We start from the raw sequence: 22,005 nt of genomic DNA, 5'->3' as shown, positions 1-22,005 counted from the left end.
TATATTTCCCACAAATGCCCCAGCTTTGAGAGGCTGCTTTGAATAGCCGGATGGTGGAGCAGTGCGTGTGACCTCTCAAAGCTGGGGCATTTGTGAGAAAACATCACTATATATATATATATATATATATATATATATATATATATTCTTCTTAAAAAGGTGAGTGCACTATCATCCTTTCTGAGCTTGACATACTTTACGTAGGTCAAGGAAGTCTTCTTTCCCAACCAAAGAAATACCTGCAGTCGAGACGGCCTACTCTAGGTCTTTATCAGCGCAAACAATATCAGTCCACATGCAAGCTACAGCCGGTCGACAATTCATCCAACAGCCACAATTATCCTGAATAGACTAGCTCAGTTCCAAAGAAGCTGCTGAGTGGACGGCTGCCTTTACGAGAGGGTGTCCTGAATGACAGTCAGGACAGTTCTCCTGCGTGTCCAGCCTAGACCTCTTGACCATATCCAGTCTCAATGGACATAGAGGACACCTGGGCGGAAGAGATCCAAGCCACCCTTCAGAAGATCGACAAGATCGATCTTTATCTTATGGACCCACAGACCCGTCTTGAAACCACTTTGCTTGGCAATTTGTGGGCAAATGAGGCCATATCTGCTTCTTACACTTTGTCTTAAACATTTAACATCCTCCGCCCTTCAATCAGAACGCAATATTGATTACCAGTGCAAAGCTTGATCCCATACACATTCAACATGGCTGTGGCAAATGTCCAGGGCGTCAGCCCCGTGCAGTGACACTCAGCACCACCGTAGTGTAGATAAACCAGCTCTCCAAGCGCTGCATTCAGCTTAACCGGCGTAGCTGAGGCTACTGTATAAAGGGGAAATAATCGACTACATAAAAGTGGAACTGAATTATCTTCTTACCCACTTTTGACTCCACAACTAAGACAGGGAGTGCAGGAAGTGAACTTGCTCTGTAGGGCTGATTCTGTGTGTATATATATATATATATTTTATTTTTATAATTTTTTATAGCGTTAACCTGACCCTTGCGGGTATCAGAGTGCATATATATATATATATATATATATATCGGCATAACATCCCTCCACACAAGAAGAATCGGAGACCAGAGGGGGTTTACAGGGTACACCAGGCTTTTATTGGCAGTAATTGCACGGGTGGCGAATGCATTTCGGCGTAGGCCTTCTTCAGCGCCCTGCCGTGCGAGGAATGCCATCACAAATGAATCCCAGTCCTGCTTCCCTTAATGTCCGGGTCTGGACACTCCTCCCCGGTCAATTACGCTCACCTGTTGCAGCCCAGAGCTAGTATACGGACTTCAACTCCCAGAATGCACTGGGTAGGTGCATCTGGGTCGGCGGTGTGGGGGGAGCGCTAGAATGAAGAATCGTTAGTCCAGATATCTATATATATATATATATATCACCGTCAGTCCTGAACTACTGGCTCCTTCGTAGACAATCAGGTTCAGACTACAAACGTGCGTTGTTGCAAGTATTTAGTGCTTTATTCTTTTATCTCCATTACCAGCATGACGCGTTTCGGCTGCGTGGCAGCAGCCTTGACCACATATGTATATAATGTGTGTGTGTGTGTGTATATATGTTTTAGTATATATATGTATATCTATAAATGTGTATATATATATATATATATATATATATATATATATATATATATATATAGAGAGAGAGAGCAAGAGAGCGAGAGAGCAAGAGAGAGCGAGAGAGAGAGAGAACAGAAATTGCACTATTGTTACTGTTTAATGAGTTTGTTTCATTGAGGATACTATGTAAGCTGAGTGTTCCTTTCTATTTTTAAGGGTGATAGAGCACTAGCTATTGTTAGGCTGCTTGGATGAAGACTGTTTGGTCGAAATACTTTGCCACCTATAAATACTTAAACACAAACTGGAGTGCAGTCACTTTTGTGCTTTCAACTTACTCCTGAAAAGGGTGCCTTTGGGAAAAATAAATAAATAAATACATATATATGTATATATATATATATATATATATATATATATATATATATATATATATATATATATATATATATATATGACAACAGTTCTCTTTCAGGGAAAGAAGGTAAGCCGCACTCCTCGTGGTGAAAATGAAAAAGCTTTTATTTCATTTGCAGAGGTCTAGCCAGTTTATCCTGATGCATTTCGGTCTCTTCCACGGACCTTTTTCAAAGGAGGCTAGTCGCGTCGTCTGAAAGGAGAGGTGTGTGTTGCCAGTGGCTCGGCAGTATGTTTTTTTATATCCCCGCAGTGGGCGTTGCTGGAAACTGGATGATGTGTTTGCCCCCTGGTGGGCGCCGCAATCGGCTCCATGAGCAAGGCACACTGGTCTTTGTAGTCTGCCACTCCTTCTACCTTTCTACCCCGTGGGGGGACGATGCGCTAAGAACTATGTTCATTACTGCAATCACCTGTGCCTCATACTTCCTATTTTCGAGGTGTAGAGGGCCAATACCAGGGTCAGGTCCCTGGCGGCTGCACCCTGCCCGTGAATGCTTGCGCAACAAAAGGTTTAGATCCAATGGCGGGCAGTAGTGGGAGCTCTTTGGTTGGCGGTGCGTGCTATGCGGCTGGACCCTGCCGCTTCATATGACAACAGTTCTCTTTCAGGGAAAGAAGGTAAGCCGCACCCCTCGTGGTGAATATATATATATATATATATATATATATATATATTTACCACAAATGCCCCTTGCATCAGAGACGCACACACGATGTCCTGCCCTCCGGCCTGGTTCATGCAGTCAGGTGTGCCAATGCGCATTTATTTACAGCGAGCCTACGCGTTTCGGGGTCACCGCCCCCTCTTCTTGGGCAGTAAGAAAACACATATGAGCACTGCTTGCTTTGTTCACAAACTTTATTGACAAGCTCAACATGGGTGTGTCCGTTTGGCGCCCATGGAATTATGGGGCTTGTAGTTCTAATGCAGGCAATTTTTCTTCTTTGCAGATAGTTCAATTGGGTTTTCTCACAATTAAATTTGTTTTCCATCTCTGAGTGAGTGCGCATTGGAAGCGCTGACTAATTTGCATTTTTGGGACAACGTACCGCTTGGCAGTTCTGAAAGTTCAGTTCTAGCGGCTTTCTCCTGCCGAGACATCCTTCGCTCTCGGCTGGTGACGGTGCCATCTCCCGCGGCTGGGACCGCCGCGTAGCTTATTTACCACAAATGCCCCTTGCATCAGAGACGCACACACGATGTCCTGCCCTCCGGCCTGGTTCATGCAGTCAGGTGTGCCAATGCGCATTTATTTACAGCGAGCCTACGCGTTTCGGGGTCACCGCCCCCTCTTCTTGGGCAGTAAGAAAACACATATGAGCACTGCTTGCTTTGTTCACGAACTTTATTGACAAGCTCAACATGGGTGTGTCCGTTTGGCGCCCATGGAATTATGGGGCTTGTAGTTCTAATGCAGGCAATTTTTCTTCTTTGCAGAGCTTGTCAATAAAGTTCGTGAACAAAGCAAGCAGTGCTCATATGTGTTTTCTTACTGCCCAAGAAGAGGGGGCGGTGATCCCGAAACGCGTAGGCTCGCTGTAAATAAATGCGCATTGGCACACCTGACTGCATGAACCAGGCCGGAGGGCAGGACATCGTGTGTGCGTCTCTGATGCAAGGGGCATTTGTGGTAAATATATATATATATATATATACATATACAACAATTTCTCTCCCAAGCCTTGGAAAAGAATGTGACCATGCTCCGGGGGACTGGAAAAAGCCGCTTTATTTGAATAAAAATGCGCAAGCATTGAAAGGAAATTGCTGAAACGCTTGGCAGACGCGTTTCGTCCTTAGAATGGACTCTTCCGTGCCTGTTTCAGTTTGTTCTCCTTTGAGGGGCCCCTTGCTGTAAAGTTTTATCTTGCTGTGACCACTCCCAGTCACATGGTTCTGCCCCTCCTGTGCCTCACAGGTTTGTGAATCTCCTTGCGCTGTGCCTGCTCCTCTGTTGCATGCTGGATACTGTAGTTCGCCGCAGGGACCCATGTAGTGCAGGGACCCACCAAACACCAAGTGATGCCTCCAACGAGCCGTCGGTCAGCGCTCCACAGCCCGCAGCAGTCGAAGAGCAGGTAACAAAGAAACTCCTCTGTCCCCCTTCTCAGGCAGAAGGTTCTGCCTCCTCTCTCCCCATGCACTGAAGTCAGCACCTGGGGGGGCGACGCGTTTTGCAACAGAATACCAAGTTTTTGCAGGAGAACCGCGTAGCACCAGAACGAGAGGGCAGTCACCAAAGCCAGCTCCTGCTAGCCAGCTTACACATATACACCAATTTCTCTCCCAAGCCTTGGAAAAGAATGTGACCATGCTCCGGGGGACTGGAAAAAGCCGCTTTATTTGAATAAAAATGCGCAAGCATTGAAAGGAAATTGCTGAAACGCTTGGCAGACGCGTTTCGTCCTTAGAATGGACTCTTCAGTGCCTGTTTCAGTTTGTTCTCCTTTGAGGGGCCCTTTGCTGTAAAGTTTTATCTTGCTGTGACCACTCCCAGTCACGTGGTTCCGCCCCTCCTGTGCCTCACAGGTGTGTGAATCTCCTTGCGCTGTGCCTGCTCCTCTGTTGCATGCTGGATACTGTAGTTCGCCGCAGGGACCCATGTAGTGCAGGGACCCACCAAACACCAAGTGATGCCTCCAACGAGCCGTCGGTCAGCGCTCCACAGCCCGCAGCAGTCGAAGAGCAGGTAACAAAGAAACTCCTCTGTCCCCCTTCTCAGGCAGAAGGTTCTGCCTCCTCTCTCCCCATGCACTGAAGTCAGCACCTGGGGGGGCGACGCGTTTTGCTGTTTTGCAACAGAATACCAAGTTTTTGCAGGAGAACCGCGTAGCACCAGAACGAGAGGGCGGTCACCAAACCCAGCTCCTGCTAGCCAGCTTACACATACACACCAATTTCTCTCCCAAGCCTTGGAAAAGAATGTGACCATGCTCCGGGGGACTGGAAAAAGCCGCTTTATTTGAATAAAAATGCGCAAGCATTGAAAGGAAATTGCTGAAACGCTTGGCAGACGCGTTTCGTCCTTAGAATGGACTCTTCAGTGCCTGTTTCAGTTTGTTCTCCTTTAAGGGGCCCTTTGCTGTAAAGTTTTATCTTGCTGTGACCACTCCCAGTCACGTGGTTCCGCCCCTCCTGTGCCTCACAGGTGTGTGAATCTCCTTGCGCTGTGCCTGCTCCTCTGTTGCATGCTGGATACTGTAGTTCGCCGCAGGGACCCATGTAGTGCAGGGACCCACCAAACACCAAGTGATGCCTCCAACGAGCCGTCGGTCAGCGCTCCACAGCCCGCAGCAGTCGAAGAGCAGGTAACAAAGAAACTCCTCTGTTCCCCTTCTCAGGCAGAAGGTTCTGCCTCCTCTCTCTCTCTATATATATATATATATAAAGAGAGAGAGAGAGAGAGAGAGTATGTATATGTATATATGTGTGTGTATATTTGACAGAACAATGCGTCTTTACAGCTATTATGCACATACTTTCTTTTTGTTTCACAGGCATATTTTCATAAAAATATGTGGTATCTTTTAAATATTTTGATTAAATGAAATATAAGAGCTGGTCATATGGTGCTTTGTCATTGCCCAGCTTTAAAAAGGAACCTCTTTGTGAAAGCTAAAGCCAAATCCGACCATTCAAGTTTCAATCACGACTCCTTGTTAGCTGAACATTGCAGGATAACTTCACACCTCTGTAAGCTTATTCATTGATCATTGTTTAACTACCTGGATCTTTGATAATGCTAAACGAATCCTGCGTGCTCTAAGGGCAGTCAGGGTCCATTGTTAGCTGAAGACTACACGAGTAACTTAAAAAATCTCAGATCCTAACTGCTGTGTATTGTTTAATTAAGAGTCTATTCATAAAAACTGACCCTTCTAATTGAAATTAGGGCAAACTGTTAGCCCAGTCTTGCTGGAAGTAGCTTCAACAGTTTCTGATTTCTGTTGTCAGGATGTGTTTTCAAGTAAGCATAGCATGTTTTATCTGAAACCATGTTATCTTAATTACATAATGTAATACTTTTGTTCTTCCTTTTACTACTGCTTAGTCAAGTATATCACTAACTACTTAAGAAAACAAAATCCCATGTTTGAAACCAACATGGACTGAAGGTTAATCGCGCTAAAATAAACCTGCAATATAAAAAACACACTAAAGGCACCCTGTGTATATTGCTCCTATTTCACTGGCAAGAAATTCTGCTGACATTTAAGAAACTACTCTGCCGACAGCTTCAAGATGTCTGATGTCACCACAACCCCTCTATAGAAACAGAAGACCATAGTACACAGTTTAGGGAGGCGAACAACAAAAAAAGTTCCGAAGCACACACAAGAAGGTCATACACTCAGGTGAATCATAAGCAGTGAAATGAAGTGGAAACTTTTTTAGTTTGAAGCGTTCCTCTTTGCTCAAGGATTATTTTATTCATTACGTTTTCAGTGTCTTCAAAAGTTAGAAGGAAAGAAGCAGCCGACACGTGTTTCGTCCGTTGGGCTTTTTCAAGGCTAAATGACTCATCAAAAGTCATAAAGGGCAGTCTTGGGAACCCAGTTTGTATTCATCCCCAAGTAAAAGGAATGCCAAGCTGTCTACAAGAGACAGGCGCGTCTCGAGGTGAGTAGTCCACTATGGAGATGCAATACTGTGCTTTACAACAAAAATGCTGTGTATATAAACATTCTGGTAAAATGTAGTTAAGGTACGGTAAGGCAGCGGATAGCCGTATAGGAGTGGACCATAGTAACGTGAAAAAGTCAATCCTGTAAACGGGGGGAGTGGCCTTGATAAGCGTAAAGCCATATGTCCTATCTGTACCCTACGCAGAAGAGTTCTGTTTACTATTTACTCGTTACTACATCCTTTACTTTTGTATTCAGATGTGCGATTGTCTCGGCATAGCCACCAACTGTCTGTGGTGTTGTTACGCAGTTTAAGGAGGTGTAAATGGAGTGGTTTAAATGGGCCAGTACTGTCCCGTACGGAGTACCGGCACTTTTTTATTTTGAGAGGGAGAGTACCTTCACTTCTCAAGAGAAATGCAATACTTGTAATTGGGGAGTACCTGCACTTCTCATAAACAAGCCGGGACTCTGGTACAGAGTACCAGCACTTCTATTTTTCCATTTCAAGCACTGTGTAAATGTGCATTTTTAATTGAAAGTCAAAGTGAGAACACAGAGGCCATTCCATGAAGGTAATCCTACCTCTGAACACAGGGGCATCACGTGGCTGAACGTCACTACCTGTGCCACCCAGTGACCAGAACTCATTAGGCGCATGGCTGAGAGGCCTTCCCAGTGGTTTCTGGGGGAAGCTGGCACACAATATGCAAAAGGCACACCAAGTGCCCAGAGCCAACCAGGCACGTTCCTTGGTAATGGCGGGCAGACTCTGTGGTTACCAGGAGCGACCACTGGTGTGGCAATAAGCTCCATAGCGGGTATATCTCTGGTAAATTCACAGCACCTGTCACCAGCTGGTCACAATACCACAGCCGCCTTCCTGGTGCCCCCTCGCCATAGGTCCTGATCTCTGCCTACCCTGGTACTCACCAACCAGCGTACATTCCAAGGTGGATGTCCGGCTTGAAAACAATGATTCGTAATAGAAACCTTGCGACAGCTGATGAGGCGCCCTATCACGTGCTGGCTTCACAGCGCTCTTAGAGTGTTTCATTTGCATAGTGCTTCCTACTCTCATGTGACACTGAAGCGCTTCTGGTTGCTTGGTAGGAGGCTGCTCTGTATACATGTTGGCACTTCACTGGGCACCAGGGGTGTATCTTTTCTACTGCCCACTTGGTACAGCGGGCTGATCCTATCCATTTCTGAGACAGAGAAACAGCTTTACTATTCACTGGCGTGGGAATACACATTAAAAACATAGAGAGAGTAACCCTTCAAACGAAGGGAACCGGGTAAGAACCAATAATCATACAATAGACCCTTTGGGATTTTTTATGGCACCCCTAAGATTGCACACTCATACAAACATATACTCCAAAAAAAATAGAAGGAAAGAAAAAATATTCATCAATGTAAAAGTAAACTCAGTATGAGAATAAATTAGCTTGACAGTAATGTACTCATCATTTATTAAAAAACCGATACAAAATCAATCTGTATTGTGCACATTAAAAACAATTCTTATATTAAAACTAAAAACATTAAACATAGGCATTTATGCTCATTTTGTGATACAACATCAACAATTAATAGAGTTTTTTTTATGTTTTACAATTACAAAGAACAGAACAGAAAGTTTACTTTTATATAGATGAATATGTTTTCTTTCCTTCTATTTTTTCTTTGAGTATATGTTTGTATGAGTGTGCAATCTTAGGGGTGCCGCAAAAAATCCCAAAGGGAATATTGTATGATTAGTGGGAATAAACATACCCGGAATACTTTAGGTCAACATCGGCAACAGGCAGATTGAGGTGATCTGAGTCCCGAGAGATGTCACATGGGCCAGAGGGGGTTCATTGAGGGGGGGGGCGACGTCAGAGGGGCCAGGGCGTGGACTTGTTTCAACTGTCCATGCCTCCGCATTATCTCTGCCCTCTACAGCGTGCCCATCACGCGCTACCACCCCGGAAGGCCCATCGGCCTGCTATCCGAGCTGTGTCGGGCTCCGTGTGTGCCCCTTGGCAGGTGAGCGATGCCATCTGCCGTGCCAGCTGCCCCTTCCCTCGCACCCTCATTGTGGCACTGAATGGAGGCGGGCACGGTGCCAGGCTGGCAACCGCGGGCCCTATTACAGGGCACAGCTTCTGGCAAAGACTTCAATGGTGAGAACATGGCATCTCTTCCTGGGGGCGTGTGGGGGGTGGGGGAAGCCGTGACAGGTGCGGGGCAGACAGATCCCCTCATGTTTTATTCATCGCGCCCTCGGAGCTGTGTGAAGATATTTCCCACCCTCCGATGCCACTCCGGCTGCCCTGGGGCTGCACGTATTCCTTCCTCTTCCTGCCTCCGTGGTCCTCACCCCCGCCTCTTCTCTGCCTGCCTCCGCGCATCCCTCCACCTGGGGCTTTCCCCCCTCAGACCCCTCCCCTCTCTCATCCTCTTCTCTCTTTCCTGGCAGGATTTTCCCACCGAAGTCTTTGGGCATCGTTTTGAGTTTGATGGGGGAGTTTTCCACCACAAATTAGCGGTGTACCCCATCCACCATGGACACAAATTAGCGGGGTACCCCGTCCACCACAAACTAGCGGGGTGCCCCATCCACCAAACTGGTGGACTAGCGGGGTACCCCGTCCACCAAACTGATGGACTAATAGGGTACCCCGTCCACCAAACTGATGGACTAGTGGGTTCTCCCTCCACCAAACTGATGGACTAGCGGGGTACCACATCCACCTAACTGATGGACTAGTGGGGTACCCTGTCCCCCACAAACTAGCAGTGTACCTCGTTCACCAAACTGATAGACTAGCAGGGTTCTCTGTCCACCAAACTGATGGACTAATAGGGTACCCCGTCCACCAAATTGATGGACTAGCGGGGTTCTTCGTCCACCAAACTGATGGATTGCTGGAGTACCCTGTCCACCAAACAGATGGAAGGGTGAACGTCCATTTAACTAAGTATATAATACCTATATTTGTATTTAAATCAATAGATCTTGTTAAGGCCAGACCAAAAATTAATTCCAAAAAGTAGGTTTGTGCTGTGCATCCACCCCTCTCCTTCTTAAACATGTCGGTGTAGAGTATTCCTTTGTAGAAAGCTGCCCTGTGAATTACGTGGGGTTCAATAGGTTGTTGGGGAGGCCAACTTATGAAGAAACGTGTTCTTCGTCCATGCTGACTTATACCTAAAGAATGAACAACTTCGCACACTCAAAAGTCACCTTTTTTCACTCCCCAAAAAGTACATACGTCTGGGTCACCCTGGCCTACGTATGAACCGCTGACTCGTAGGTTACACGCGGTTCTCTGCGGCACTCAACTAACCCACCGAGCTTGCCACCTGCCTCTGAGTTTCACCTCCAGCAGAGGGCCAGGCCCCAGGAGGATGATGTCATGCCCTGGCGCTCAATGTATTCTGGGACTGCCACAAGGGGATGCTGCCTTCTGATCTCTGATTGGCTCCCACGGGAGTAATGGCCTCGTTTGATTGGTCTGTGAAAGAGGTGGCGCCATGCGTCGCCTTGCGTGGACGGGTTGAGGTCTACTGACGCCACAGAAGCATTGAGCAATGGCTGTGAGTGGCATCAACATGGGAAAACGTGGCTGGGGTGGAACTTTAAAAAAAAAGTGAGTTTGAGGGGGAATCAGTGGCTGCTACAAGGAGAGGATGAGCTTGGGAGAACTATCGAGAGATGGGTGACTGCAAACGTCAGAGTCTGAGCTTTGAGGCTGAAGAAACCGGGTTAGGAGGGGGTGGAGGTCAAGGGAAGTCTATGTTTGCTTGGCATTCCTGAGAAACAAAAGAGCCAGCCTACAAGTTAATACACAGCTTGCTGCTTTTCGTCACCCAGCCTGTGATTCATGTGTGGCAGTGGTTGCAGGTGGTGGGCACCGGAGCTCATTTTTAGAAGCAGGACCTATTTTTCATTGGCCGGCTCTGACCCAGACAAAGACAAAACAAGCATTGGCAAAGGCATGAGGAAAAACAGGGATATCACGCGGTCAGTGTTGGCAGTGGTGGTGTATCATAACGTATTTTTTTAATGCTGGCAGGACAAAGGCAGAGTGGGGCACAACATGGTGGGAGGGTGTTGGGGGTGGCTACTCGGACAACGGAGAATGTGGGGAAAAACAATATCACATGGCAAGCTCTGGCCGCGTCACAACACATTTTGTTTTTTGTTATGGCGGTCGGGAGAGGCAACACGAACAAGAGAGGGTGTGCTGGTGGTGGGAGCAACATGGAAAACAACTGTAACAACGCATGCATTGGAACGCATGATTTTACGCTGCATACCATTACAATGAAATGGCTTGCTGTAGGGGGTATAAGGTGTTTGATTTAACTCCAACACCTTCCCTACTGTTGCACAGACTGGAGTTGGAATAGTAAATTATACTATTCCAAACTCCAGCGCACCCGACAGCAAATCGGGGTAAAACATTGTGTTGTAACGGCATGCAGGGTAAAAGCATGTGTTGTAAAGTCATACAACCGAGCAACACAGACAATGGATAAGGGCAACAAGGACAGGATTGAGCGGGATTGTGGACAGGAGCACAGACAACAAAGGGAGGTTGGGGTGGGGGCCCAACAGGAACAGCCAAAGTGACAGTGGGTGGGGGGGCACCAGAGACTCGGTGGACAAGCGGAACACAGAGATGGAAGAACACGAGGGAAGTAGGCGATAAAGACGCACTCTGGTAGAATGCTTAAATACAAAGAAAAAAGTAGTGTGTAAAAAATGAGCAGTGGAAGGGCACAAGTAAAGCATCCAAGCTCCAGGCGTGTGGCAATCACACAAAGAGAAAAGAAGCCTACAGCAGCTGGCCAATAAGAAGCAAGCAAATTAGGCTAATAACGGAGCCAGCCGATGGTAAAAAACAGGCAGCCACTAAACCCTGTTAAAAAACAATACGTCTCGCAAGAGTCATCACATGCGTGATGTTAGAAGAAAAGTTGGAAAGATTGATGAAGACAGCAAAATTGTGACAAAGGGAGAAAGCAGAGATAAACATACTACCTGCAGGAGTTACATAAAGAGAAAGAAAGTGTATGGGGTGGAAGAAAGAGGCATAAGGTGGGATCAAGACCAGGCAGTCTCGGTGTTCATGAGACAAAGAGGCACGACTTCCGTCATTTCTGAGATGCTAACCTGTTATGAATTTCCTAATTCCCATTCAAGAAAGCGCTCTTTGGTTTCAATACTGCAAGTTGAGATGATTTCGGCTCGAGGGGCAGTGCCAAGATGCCCCACTAAGTGCCTGCTGTGTGGCTCGTTTAAGGGGTCCCTCGGCTCGGCACCCCCTCGTAGCACACGGCACTGCTAAGGCAGCGAGGGATGTCTTTCGGTGGCAGGGTACATCCCTTCCTGCCCCAGCTCTGCCACTTTTTGTCTGTGCACCAGCACGGAGGGGGTTAAGCACCAGCTGGTACTGCTGCCCATGAAGCACTCAGTTTGGGAGGGTGCCAGGCCTGGCAGAGGAGGGCCACCACAGACAGAAGGCCTACCCTGGAAGAGAAGCCTGGGCACATGGTACCCGGCAGATTGGTGCCATCTGCTCGGGCGCCTTGGAGGCACCGACCTGGCACCACCAGACAACTGGCAGCCAAGCTGCTTCTTAAGAGTGCCAGGGCCGGGCCGAGAAATGTGCACCCGGTGCTCACATGTGGAGGCGGAGTCTAGGGGCTGCCAGGCTGGGAGGAGCACAAACCCCGAGAAAGGGGGGAGCTTTCAGGGCATCACATGCGTGCTTCATTTATAATAATACAAAAAAAATACTGCTAGGAGCAACTTTTTCATAGGAGTTTGATCGAAAACCATGGCTGCTTAGTTTTGATAGCACGTCTTGCATCTCCCTTGCACTCCACCATACTTTCTTTCTCAGCACCTGGTTCTGTTTCACCCCTGCTTCCTCCCCCTGTCAGTGTTTCTATATAATTTTCTTCGTTCTTCTTTCTCTCTTTTCTTCCTTTCTCTCCCTCCTCCTTTCTGTCTTCCTCTTCCTTTCTCTAGCTTCTTCCTTTTTTCTCTTTTTTCTTCCCTTCTGTCCCTCCTCCTTCATCTATTCCTCCTTCTTTCTCTTTTTTCTTCCCTTCTCTCCCCCTCCTTTCTTCCTTCTCTCTGTCCCCCTTTTGTCTCTTCCACCTTTCTCTTTTCTTCCCTTCTGTCCCCCTCTTTTCTCTTGCTTCTTCCTTTCTCTCTTTTCTTCCCTTCTCTCCACCTCTTTTATTTCCTTCTCTCCCTCCTCCTTTCTCTCTTCCTCCTCTTTTCTGTTGTTTCTTCCCTTCTCTCCACCTCTTTTATTTCCTTCTCTCCCTCCTCCTTTCTCTCTTCCTCCTCTTTTCTGTTGTTTCTTCCCTTCTCTCCACCTCTTTTATTCCCTTCTCTCCCTCCTCCTTTCTCTCTTCCTCCTCTTTTCTGTTGTTTCTTCCCTTCTCTCCACCTCTTTTATTCCCTTCTCTCCCTCCTCCTTTCTCTCTTCCTCCTCTTTTCTGTTGTTTCTTCCCTTCTCTCCTGCCTCCTTTCTCTCTTCCTCCTTCTTCCTGTGTTTTTTCCCTTCTCTCCCTCCTCCTTTCTCTCTTCCTCCTTCTTTCTCTCTTTTCTTCCCTTCTCTCCTCCCTATTGCTTCTTCCTTTCTCTCTTTTGCTCTGGGACAACGTCTGACTATAAAAGAAGACCCACTAGCCCTAAAAACAAGCATTTGAAATGCAATAGGTCTCGCAGCATTAGAGTTAGTGCATTTAGAATTGTTTATGTGTTTTTTGTTGTAAATCTTTTGCATTTTTTTTTTTTTTGCCAATGCTAAACAATTACAAATCAAAAAAGCAATAAACAATTGTAAAAGCTGTAACTAAAAATCCTGTGAGACCTATTGCACTGTGTGAGGGTGAGGTGTTGAGGGTGAGTGAGGGTGGGGGTGAGTGAGGAGTTTAGTGTGAGTGAGGTGTTGATGGTGAGTGAGGTGTTGAGGGTGAGTGAGGTGTTGAGGGTGAGTGAGAGTGAGAGTGAGTGAGGGTGAGGGTGAGGGAGTGTTATTGTGAGTTAGGGTGAGGGGTTGAGGGTGGGTGAGGGTGAGGGTGAGGTGTTGAGGGTGAGTGAGGATGAGTGAGGGTGAGTGAGGGGTTGAGGGTGAGTGAGGGTGAGTGAGGGTGAGTGAGGGTGACTGAGTGTGAGTGAGGGTGACTGAGTGTGAGTGAGTGTGAGTGAGGGTGAGTGAGGGTGAGGGTGAGTGAGAGTGAGTGAGGGTGAGGTGTTGAGGGTGAGGTGTTGAGGTTGAGGTTTTGAGGGTGAGGTGTTGAGGCTGATGTTTGTGGGTGAGTGAGGGTGAGATGTTGATGATGAGTGAAGGTGAGGTGTTGGGTGAGGCGTTGAGGGTGAGTGAAGTTGAGGGTGGTTGAGTGAGGATGAGTGAGAGTGAGGGTGAGTGAGGAGTTGAGGGTGAGTGAGTGAGGGTGAGGTGTTGAGGGTGAGTGAGGGTGAGTGAGTGTGTGGTGTTGAGGGTGATTGAGGATGAGTGAGAGTGAGGGTGAGTGAGGATTTGAGGGTGAGGCGTTGAGGGCGAGGCGTTGCGGGTGAGTGAGGGTGAGAGTGATTGAGTGTGAGTGAGTGTCAGTGAGGGTGAGGTGTTGAGTGTGAGTGAGGATGAGTGTGAGTGATGGTGAGTCAGGTGTTGAGGGTGAGTGAGGTGTTGAGGGTGAGTGAGGAGTTGAGGTTGAGTGATGTTCAGGCTGACTGAGGGTGAGGGTGGGTGAGGTGTTGAGGGTGAGGTGTTGAGTGTGAGTGAGGCGTTGAGGGTGAGTGAGGGTGAGTGAGGGTGTGCATTTGAAGGGTAGGCGTTGAAGGTGAGTGAGGGTGAGTGAGTGAGGGTGAGGTGTTGAGGGTGAGTGAGTGATGTTGAGGCGTTGAGGGTAGGTGAGTGAGGTTGAGTGTTTGAGTGTGAGGCATTGAGCGTGAGTGAGTGAGGGTGAGGTGTTGAGGGTGAGCTGTTGAGGGTGAGCTGTTGAGGGTGAGTGTTGTTGATAGTTGTAGATTGAGGATAATTGAGAGTGAGTGTGAGTGAGGTGTTGAGGGTGAGGTGTTGAAGGTGAGGGGTTGAGGGCGAGGGGTTGAGGGCGAGGCGTTGAGGGTGAGTGAGGGTGAGGGTTATTGAGGGTGATGTGTCGAGGGTGAGTGAGGGTGAGTGAGGGTGAGGGTGAGTGAGGGTGAGTAAGTGTGAGGATGAGTGTGGGTGAGGGTGAGAGTTTGAGGGTGAGTGAGGGTGAGTGAGGGTGAGTGTTTGAGTCTAAGTGAGGATGAGATGTTGAGGGTGGGTGAGGGGGGTGAGGGAGAGTGTGTGGGTGAGTGTTGATAGTGTTAAGGGGGTTGTGTATGAGGGGTGTTAGTATGAGGGATTTGAGGGTGAGGGGGTGAGGGTGAGTGTAATGGGAGGGGAGGCATAGTGAGTGATGTTGAGGGGTTAAGGGAGTGTAAGGGAGAGTGAGGGTGAGACTGAGCGGGTGTGAGCGGGTGAGTGAGGGAGTGTGTGAGAGTGTGAGTGAGGGAGTGTGTGAGGTGTTGTGTGAGAGCGTGAGTGATGGGATGTGTGAGGGGTGTGTGAGAGGGTGTGTGAGAGTGTGAGGGTGTGTTAGGGTGAATGAGGGTGAATGAGGGGGTGTGAGGGGGGTGAGGGTGGGGTGTTGAGGGAGTGAGTGTGAGTGTGTGAGAGGTGATGTAGAGGGGATGAGTGTGAGGGGGTGAGTGTTAGGGGGTGTGAGGGGGGGAGGATGAGTGAAGTTGTTTGCGTCAGAGAGTGTGTGAGTGTGTGAGTGTGAGGGTGAGTAAGTGTGTGTGAGGCTGAAGGTGTGTGATGGTGTATGAGGGAGATGTTGTGTTAGCGTTTCTGAGCGGGTGTGAAAGAGTGTGATAGTTTTGTTGTGTGAGGGTGATGTTAAGAGTGTGTGTATATGTTAATATTAATTAAGTAATGTGTTGTTATTAACCAAAGGTGTCACATGTCCCCTTTGTATTACTTCTGTCTTATGTGTATATTAGTATGTAATTTTCGTGTGTATGTTTTGTACTAACTGTGTTAATATTTTGTAACGTGTTTGTGGAGTCTGTTTTTTATTTTTTTTTAAAAATGGCCGACGTATAGCGTCACGTCGACGTCTTCTATGTTTAGCGGTCTAGTTTATTTTTGAGTTGTGTGTGTTTTTTGTTTACGTTTTTTTCTAGCCAATCGGAGCGCGACATTTTTGACGTAGCGTTCCGATTTGCATACGTCAACGGTGGAATTCCCCATAGATCGAGAATGTTGGTGCGCGGAAGGCGTGTTCTTGTTCCTGTGGTGTTGCTGCGTTGTTTGACAGGTAAGAATGTAATCCTAAGTTTCTTTTAATGTAATGTAATGTAGTATATATACTATGTTAAAGTTAAATACTTGCGAAATGTATTTATTTCGCTCGTAATATTTGTAAATGTTTGTAATGTAACATAAAGTTTTGTTTTTTATTGGCGATATGTAATGCATATGTTTTGTTAAACTGTAATGTAATGTATTAATTTTATTTTTTTTGTAATTTGACGTACAAAAGGTGTTTGTTTCATTCTGAAGTGCTAAATGTGTTTTAATATATTGATGTAAGTTGTGTTTGCATTATCTTTTTGTGTGATGCTGAAGTAGTCGGATAATTTGTTATTGACGTACTTGAAGTATGAAATGAAACTTTTTGTGTCTATGCTGACTGTAGTATTATTAGCAATGTATGAACGACATGTACAGTGAAGTAATGTATTTTTCGTTAGCTTTTTGTGACTGAATATTTCTATGTTCGTAATATGTTTCTTATATTCGAACTAATTCCGTCTGGATAAATGCTATTGTGTTATGCGTATCTCTTTTTGTGTAACTGTCGACTATTGTATTCAATGCGTCCCATTTTCCGGATGAATCGTTCTTGTTTATTTCCCTCAGAAAAATTTGACTGTTTCCGATTTTTTTTTTTCCGTCATATTTTCTTTATATTAGATGGAATTCCGTGTGAAGAAGTGCTATTGTTGTTTGCGTCCGTTTTTTTGTGTAACTGTTGACTACTGTTTTTAATCCGTCCCATTCTCCGGATGAATAGTACATCAATTTGAATGTATTAATACGTGTGTGTATATACGTATTAATAATGTTTTATTAGGATGTATGAGTGTTTTATTTGTATTGCGCCTTGTGTATTATCGAGTTTTGAGTTACAATATCCTTTAGTACTGTTCTAAAAGATATATGTTTGAAAAATGGGTTTTGAATTTTTCTTGATCTTTATGCGAATGTTGGCTCGTGTTTAAGTTGATTCTTCGGGATGCATTGAGTAATCTTTGCTAGTGTCTTCCTTGTATGTAGTTTCAGTAGTTTCGTTTCGCCTGAGGTGGCACTGTGATGTTTATTTTTCCTCTGACTTAGCTTTTGCTTGTGTCATTTGTACCCGTATGTGACTTGTTTCGCCGCTATTCATTTATTTTGTTTGTTGCTTGTTGTAGTTAAAAGTATTATGTATGCACTGTGTATGTTCTCTTTTTTGTGTTTTTTTTTATATTTTCTACATTTCAGGGAATGAGCTGCTACGATCGACAGGTAATGACAATTTTATTTGCATATTATGAAAAAGTGCCTTTGTGAGTTCTTATACTTTTGTTTATGCATTTCCTTTTATTGATGTTAATGTAATTATTGTTTTCGGTCTGTGTGTGCGTGGCGTTGCGTGTGTGAGTGGCGTTGCGTGTGTGAGTGGCGTGTGTGAGTGGCGTTGCGTGGCTGAGTGGCGTTGCGTGGCTGAGTGGCGTTGCGTGGCTGAGTGGCGTTGCGTGGCTGAGTGGCGTTGCGTGGCTGAGTGGCGTTGCGTGGCTGAGTGGCGTTGCATGGCTGAGTGGCGTTGCGTGGCTGAGTGGCGTTGCGTGGCTGAGTGGCGTTGCGTGGCTGAGTGGCGTTGCGTGGCTGAGTGGCGTTGCGTGGCTGAGTGGCGTTGCGTGGCTGAGTGGCGTTGCGTGGCTGAGTGGCGTTGCGCGTGTGAGTGGCGTTGCGCGTGTGAGTGGCGTTGCGCGTGTGAGTGGCGTTGCGCATGTGAGTGGCGTTGCGCGTGTGAGTGGCGTTGCGCGTGTGAGTGGCGTTGCGCGTGTGAGTGGCGTTGCGCGGCTGAGTGGCGTTGCGCGGCTGAGTGGCGTTGCGCGGCTGAGTGGCGTTGCGCGGGTGAGTGGCGTTGCGTGGCTGAGTGGCGTTGCGTGGCTGAGTGGCGGTGCGTGGCTGAGTGGCGGTGCGTGGCTGAGTGGCGTTGCGTGGCTGAGTGGCGTTGCGTGGCGTTGCGTGGCTGAGTGGCGTTGCGTGGCTGAGTGGCGTTGCGTGGCTGAGTGGCGTTGCGTGGCTGAGTGGCATTGCGTGGCTGAGTGGCGTTGCGTGGCTGAGTGGCGTTGCGTGGGTGAGTGGCGTTGCGTGTGTGCGTGGCGTTGCGTGTGTGCGTGGCGTTGCGTGTGTGAGTGGCGTTGCGTGTGTGAGTGGCGTGTGTGAGTGGCGTTGCGTGGTTGAGTGGCGTTGCGTGGCTGAGTGGCGTTGCGTGGCTGAGTGGCGTTGCGTGGCTGAGTGGCGTTGCGTGGCTGAGTGGCGTTGCATGGATGAGTGGCGTTGCGTGGATGAGTGCCGTTGCGTGGCTGAGTGGCGTTGCGTGGCTGAGTGGCGTTGCGTGGCTGAGTGGCGTTGCGTGGCTGAGTTGCGTTGCGCGCGTGAGTGGCGTTGCGCGTGTGAGTGGCGTTGCGCGTGTGAGTGGCGTTGCGCGTGTGAGTGGCGTTGCGTGGCTGAGTGGCGTTGCGTGGCTGAGTGGCGTTGCGTGGCTGAGTGGCGTTGCGTGGGTGAGTGGCATTGCGTGGGTGAGTGGCGTTGCGTGGCTGAGTGGCGTTGCGTGGCTGAGTGGCGTTGCGTGGCTGAGTGGCGTTGCGTGGCTGAGTGGCGTTGCGTGGCTGAGTGGCGTTGCGTGGCTGAGTGGCGTTGCGTGGCTGAGTGGCGTTGCGCGTGTGAGTGGCGTTGCGCGTGTGAGTGGCGTTGCGCGTGTGAGTGGCGTTGCGCGTGTGAGTGGCGTTGCGCGAGTGAGTGGCGTTGCGCGTGTGAGTGGCGTTGCGCGTGTGAGTGGCGTTGCGCGGCTTAGTGGCGTTGCGCGGCTGAGTGGCGTTCCGCGGCTGAGTGGCGTTGCGCGGGTGAGTGGCGTTGCGCGTGTGAGTGGCGTTGCGTGGCTGAGTGGCGTTGCGTGGCTGAGTGGCGTTGCGTGGCTGAGTGGCGTTGCGTGGCTGAGTGACGGTGCGTGTCTGAGTGACGTTGCGTGGCTGAGTGGCGTTGCGTGGCTGAGTGGCGTTGCGTGGCGTTGCGTGGCTGAGTGGCGTTGCGTGGCTGAGTGGCGTTGCGTGGCTGAGTGGCGTTGCGTGGCTGAGTGGCGTTGCGTGGCTGAGTGGCGTTGCGTGGGTGAGTGGCGTTGCGTGTGTGCGTGGCGTTGCGTGTGTGCGTGGCGTTGCGTGTGTGAGTGGCGTTGCGTGTGTGAGTGGCGTGTGTGAGTGGCGTTGCGTGGTTGAGTGGCGTTGCGTGGCTGAGTGGCGTTGCGTGGCTGAGTGGCGTTGCGTGGCTGAGTGGCGTTGCGCGTGTGAGTGGCGTTGCGTGGCTGAGTGGCGTTGCGTGGCTGAGTGGCGTTGCGTGGCTGAGTGGCGGTGCGTGTCTGAGTGACGTTGCGTGGCTGAGTTGCGTGGCTGAGTGGCGTTGCGTGGCGTTGCGTGGCTGAGTGGCGTTGCGTGGCTGAGTGGCGTTGCGTGGCTGAGTGGCGTTGCGTGGCTGAGTGGCGTTGCGTGGCTGAGTGGCGTTGCGTGGCTGAGTGGATGAGTGAAGTTGTTTGCGTCAGAGAGTGTGTGAGTGTGTGAGTGTGAGGGTGAGTAAGTGTGTGTGAGGCTGAAGGTGTGTGATGGTGTATGAGGGAGATGTTGTGTTAGCGTTTCTGAGCGGGTGTGAAAGAGTGTGATAGTTTTGTTGTGTGAGGGTGATGTTAAGAGTGTGTGTATATGTTAATATTAATTAAGTAATGTGTTGTTATTAACCAAAGGTGTCACATGTCCCCTTTGTATTACTTCTGTCTTATGTGTATATTAGTATGTAATTTTCGTGTGTATGTTTTGTACTAACTGTGTTAATATTTTGTAACGTGTTTGTGGAGTCTGTTTTTTATTTTTTTTTAAAAATGGCCGACGTATAGCGTCACGTCGACGTCTTCTATGTTTAGCGGTCTAGTTTATTTTTGAGTTGTGTGTGTTTTTTGTTTACGTTTTTTTCTAGCCAATCGGAGCGCGACGTTTTTGACGTAGCGTTCCGATTTGCATACGTCAACGGTGGAATTCCCCATAGATCGAGAATGTTGGTGCGCGGAAGGCGTGTTCTTGTTCCTGTGGTGTTGCTGCGTCGTTTGACAGGTAAGAATGTAATCCTAAGTTTCTTTTAATGTAATGTAATGTAGTATATATACTATGTTAAAGTTAAATACTTGCGAAATGTATTTATTTCGCTCGTAATATTTGTAAATGTTTGTAATGTAACATAAAGTTTTGTTTTTTATTGGCGATATGTAATGCATATGTTTTGTTAAACTGTAATGTAATGTATTAATTTTATTTTTTTTGTAATTTGACGTACAAAAGGTGTTTGTTTCATTCTGAAGTGCTAAATGTGTTTTAATATATTGATGTAAGTTGTGTTTGCATTATCTTTTTGTGTGATGCTGAAGTAGTCGGATAATTTGTTATTGACGTACTTGAAGTATGAAATGAAACTTTTTGTGTCTATGCTGACTGTAGTATTATTAGCAATGTATGAACGACATGTACAGTGAAGTAATGTATTTTTCGTTAGCTTTTTGTGACTGAATATTTCTATGTTCGTAATATGTTTCTTATATTCGAACTAATTCCGTCTGGATAAATGCTATTGTGTTATGCGTATCTCTTTTTGTGTAACTGTCGACTATTGTATTCAATGCGTCCCATTTTCCGGATGAATCGTTCTTGTTTATTTCCCTCAGAAAAATTTGACTGTTTCCGATTTTTTTTTTTTTCGTCATATTTTCTTTATATTAGATGGAATTCCGTGTGAAGAAGTGCTATTGTTGTTTGCGTCCGTTTTTTTGTGTAACTGTTGACTACTGTTTTTAATCCGTCCCATTCTCCGGATGAATAGTACATCAATTTGAATGTATTAATACGTGTGTGTATATACGTATTAATAATGTTTTATTAGGATGTATGAGTGTTTTATTTGTATTGCGCCTTGTGTATTATCGAGTTTTGAGTTACAATATCCTTTAGTACTGTTCTAAAAGATATATGTTTGAAAAATGGGTTTTGAATTTTTCTTGATCTTTATGCGTATGTTGGCTCGTGTTTAAGTTGATTCTTCGGGATGCATTGAGTAATCTTTGCTAGTGTCTTCCTGGTATGTAGTTTCAGTAGTTTCGTTTCGCCTGAGGTGGCACTGTGATGTTTATTTTTCCTCTGACTTAGCTTTTGCTTGTGTCATTTGTACCCGTATGTGACTTGTTTCGCCGCTATTCATTTATTTTGTTTGTTGCTTGTTGTAGTTAAAAGTATTATGTATGCACTGTGTATGTTCTCTTTTTTGTGTTTTTTTTTATATTTTCTACATTTCAGGGAATGAGCTGCTACGATCGACAGGTAATGACAATTTTATTTGCATATTATGAAAAAGTGCCTTTGTGAGTTCTTATACTTTTGTTTATGCATTTCCTTTTATTGATGTTAATGTAATTATTGTTTTCGGTCTGTGTGTGCGTGGCGTTGCGTGTGTGAGTGGCGTTGCGTGTGTGAGTGGCGTGTGTGAGTGGCGTTGCGTGGCTGAGTGGCGTTGCGTGGCTGAGTGGCGTTGCGTGGCTGCGTGGCGTTGCGTGGCTGAGTGGCGTTGCGTGGCTGAGTGGCGTTGCGTGGCTGAGTGGCGTTGCCTGGCTGAGTGGCGTTGCATGGCTGAGTGGCGTTGCGTGGCTGAGTGGCGTTGCGTGGCTGAGTGGCGTTGCGTGGCTGAGTGGCGTTGCGCGTGTGAGTGGCGTTGCGCGTGTGAGTGGCGTTGCGCGTGTGAGTGGCGTTGCGCGTGTGAGTGGCGTTGCGCGTGTGAGTGGCGTTGCGCGTGTGAGTGGCGTTGCGCGTGTGAGTGGCGTTGCGCGGCTGAGTGGCGTTGCGCGGCTGAGTGGCGTTGCGCGGGTGAGTGGCGTTGCGCGTGTGAGTGGCGTTGCGTGGCTGAGTGGCGTTGCGTGGCTGAGTGGCGTTGCGTGGCTGAGTGGCGGTGCGTGTCTGAG

The 22,005-nt window shown here is 47.6% G+C and overlaps 1 protein-coding gene and 1 long non-coding RNA gene across 5 annotated transcripts in view; one reads left to right on the top strand and one right to left on the bottom strand.

Moving 5' to 3' along the window:
- The window catches only part of NFIC (nuclear factor I C), a 322,708-nt gene that overhangs the window by 169,424 nt on the left and 131,279 nt on the right, over positions 1-22,005 (bottom strand). The window lies entirely within an intron of this gene.
- Positions 1-22,005, top strand: part of LOC144798776 (uncharacterized) — a 127,977-nt gene that overhangs the window by 45,890 nt on the left and 60,082 nt on the right. The window contains exon 4 of the long non-coding RNA XR_013603640.1: positions 6,461-6,634. This is a non-coding gene — a long non-coding RNA (uncharacterized LOC144798776). The remainder of the gene's footprint in view (positions 1-6,460; positions 6,635-22,005) is intronic.

Source organism: Lissotriton helveticus, chromosome 12, assembly GCF_964261635.1.
Source record: "Lissotriton helveticus chromosome 12, aLisHel1.1, whole genome shotgun sequence".
Taxonomy (NCBI): Eukaryota; Metazoa; Chordata; class Amphibia; order Caudata; family Salamandridae; genus Lissotriton; species Lissotriton helveticus.
Note: the sequence above shows the minus strand (reverse complement) of the source record. Positions and strands in the feature narration are given on the sequence as shown.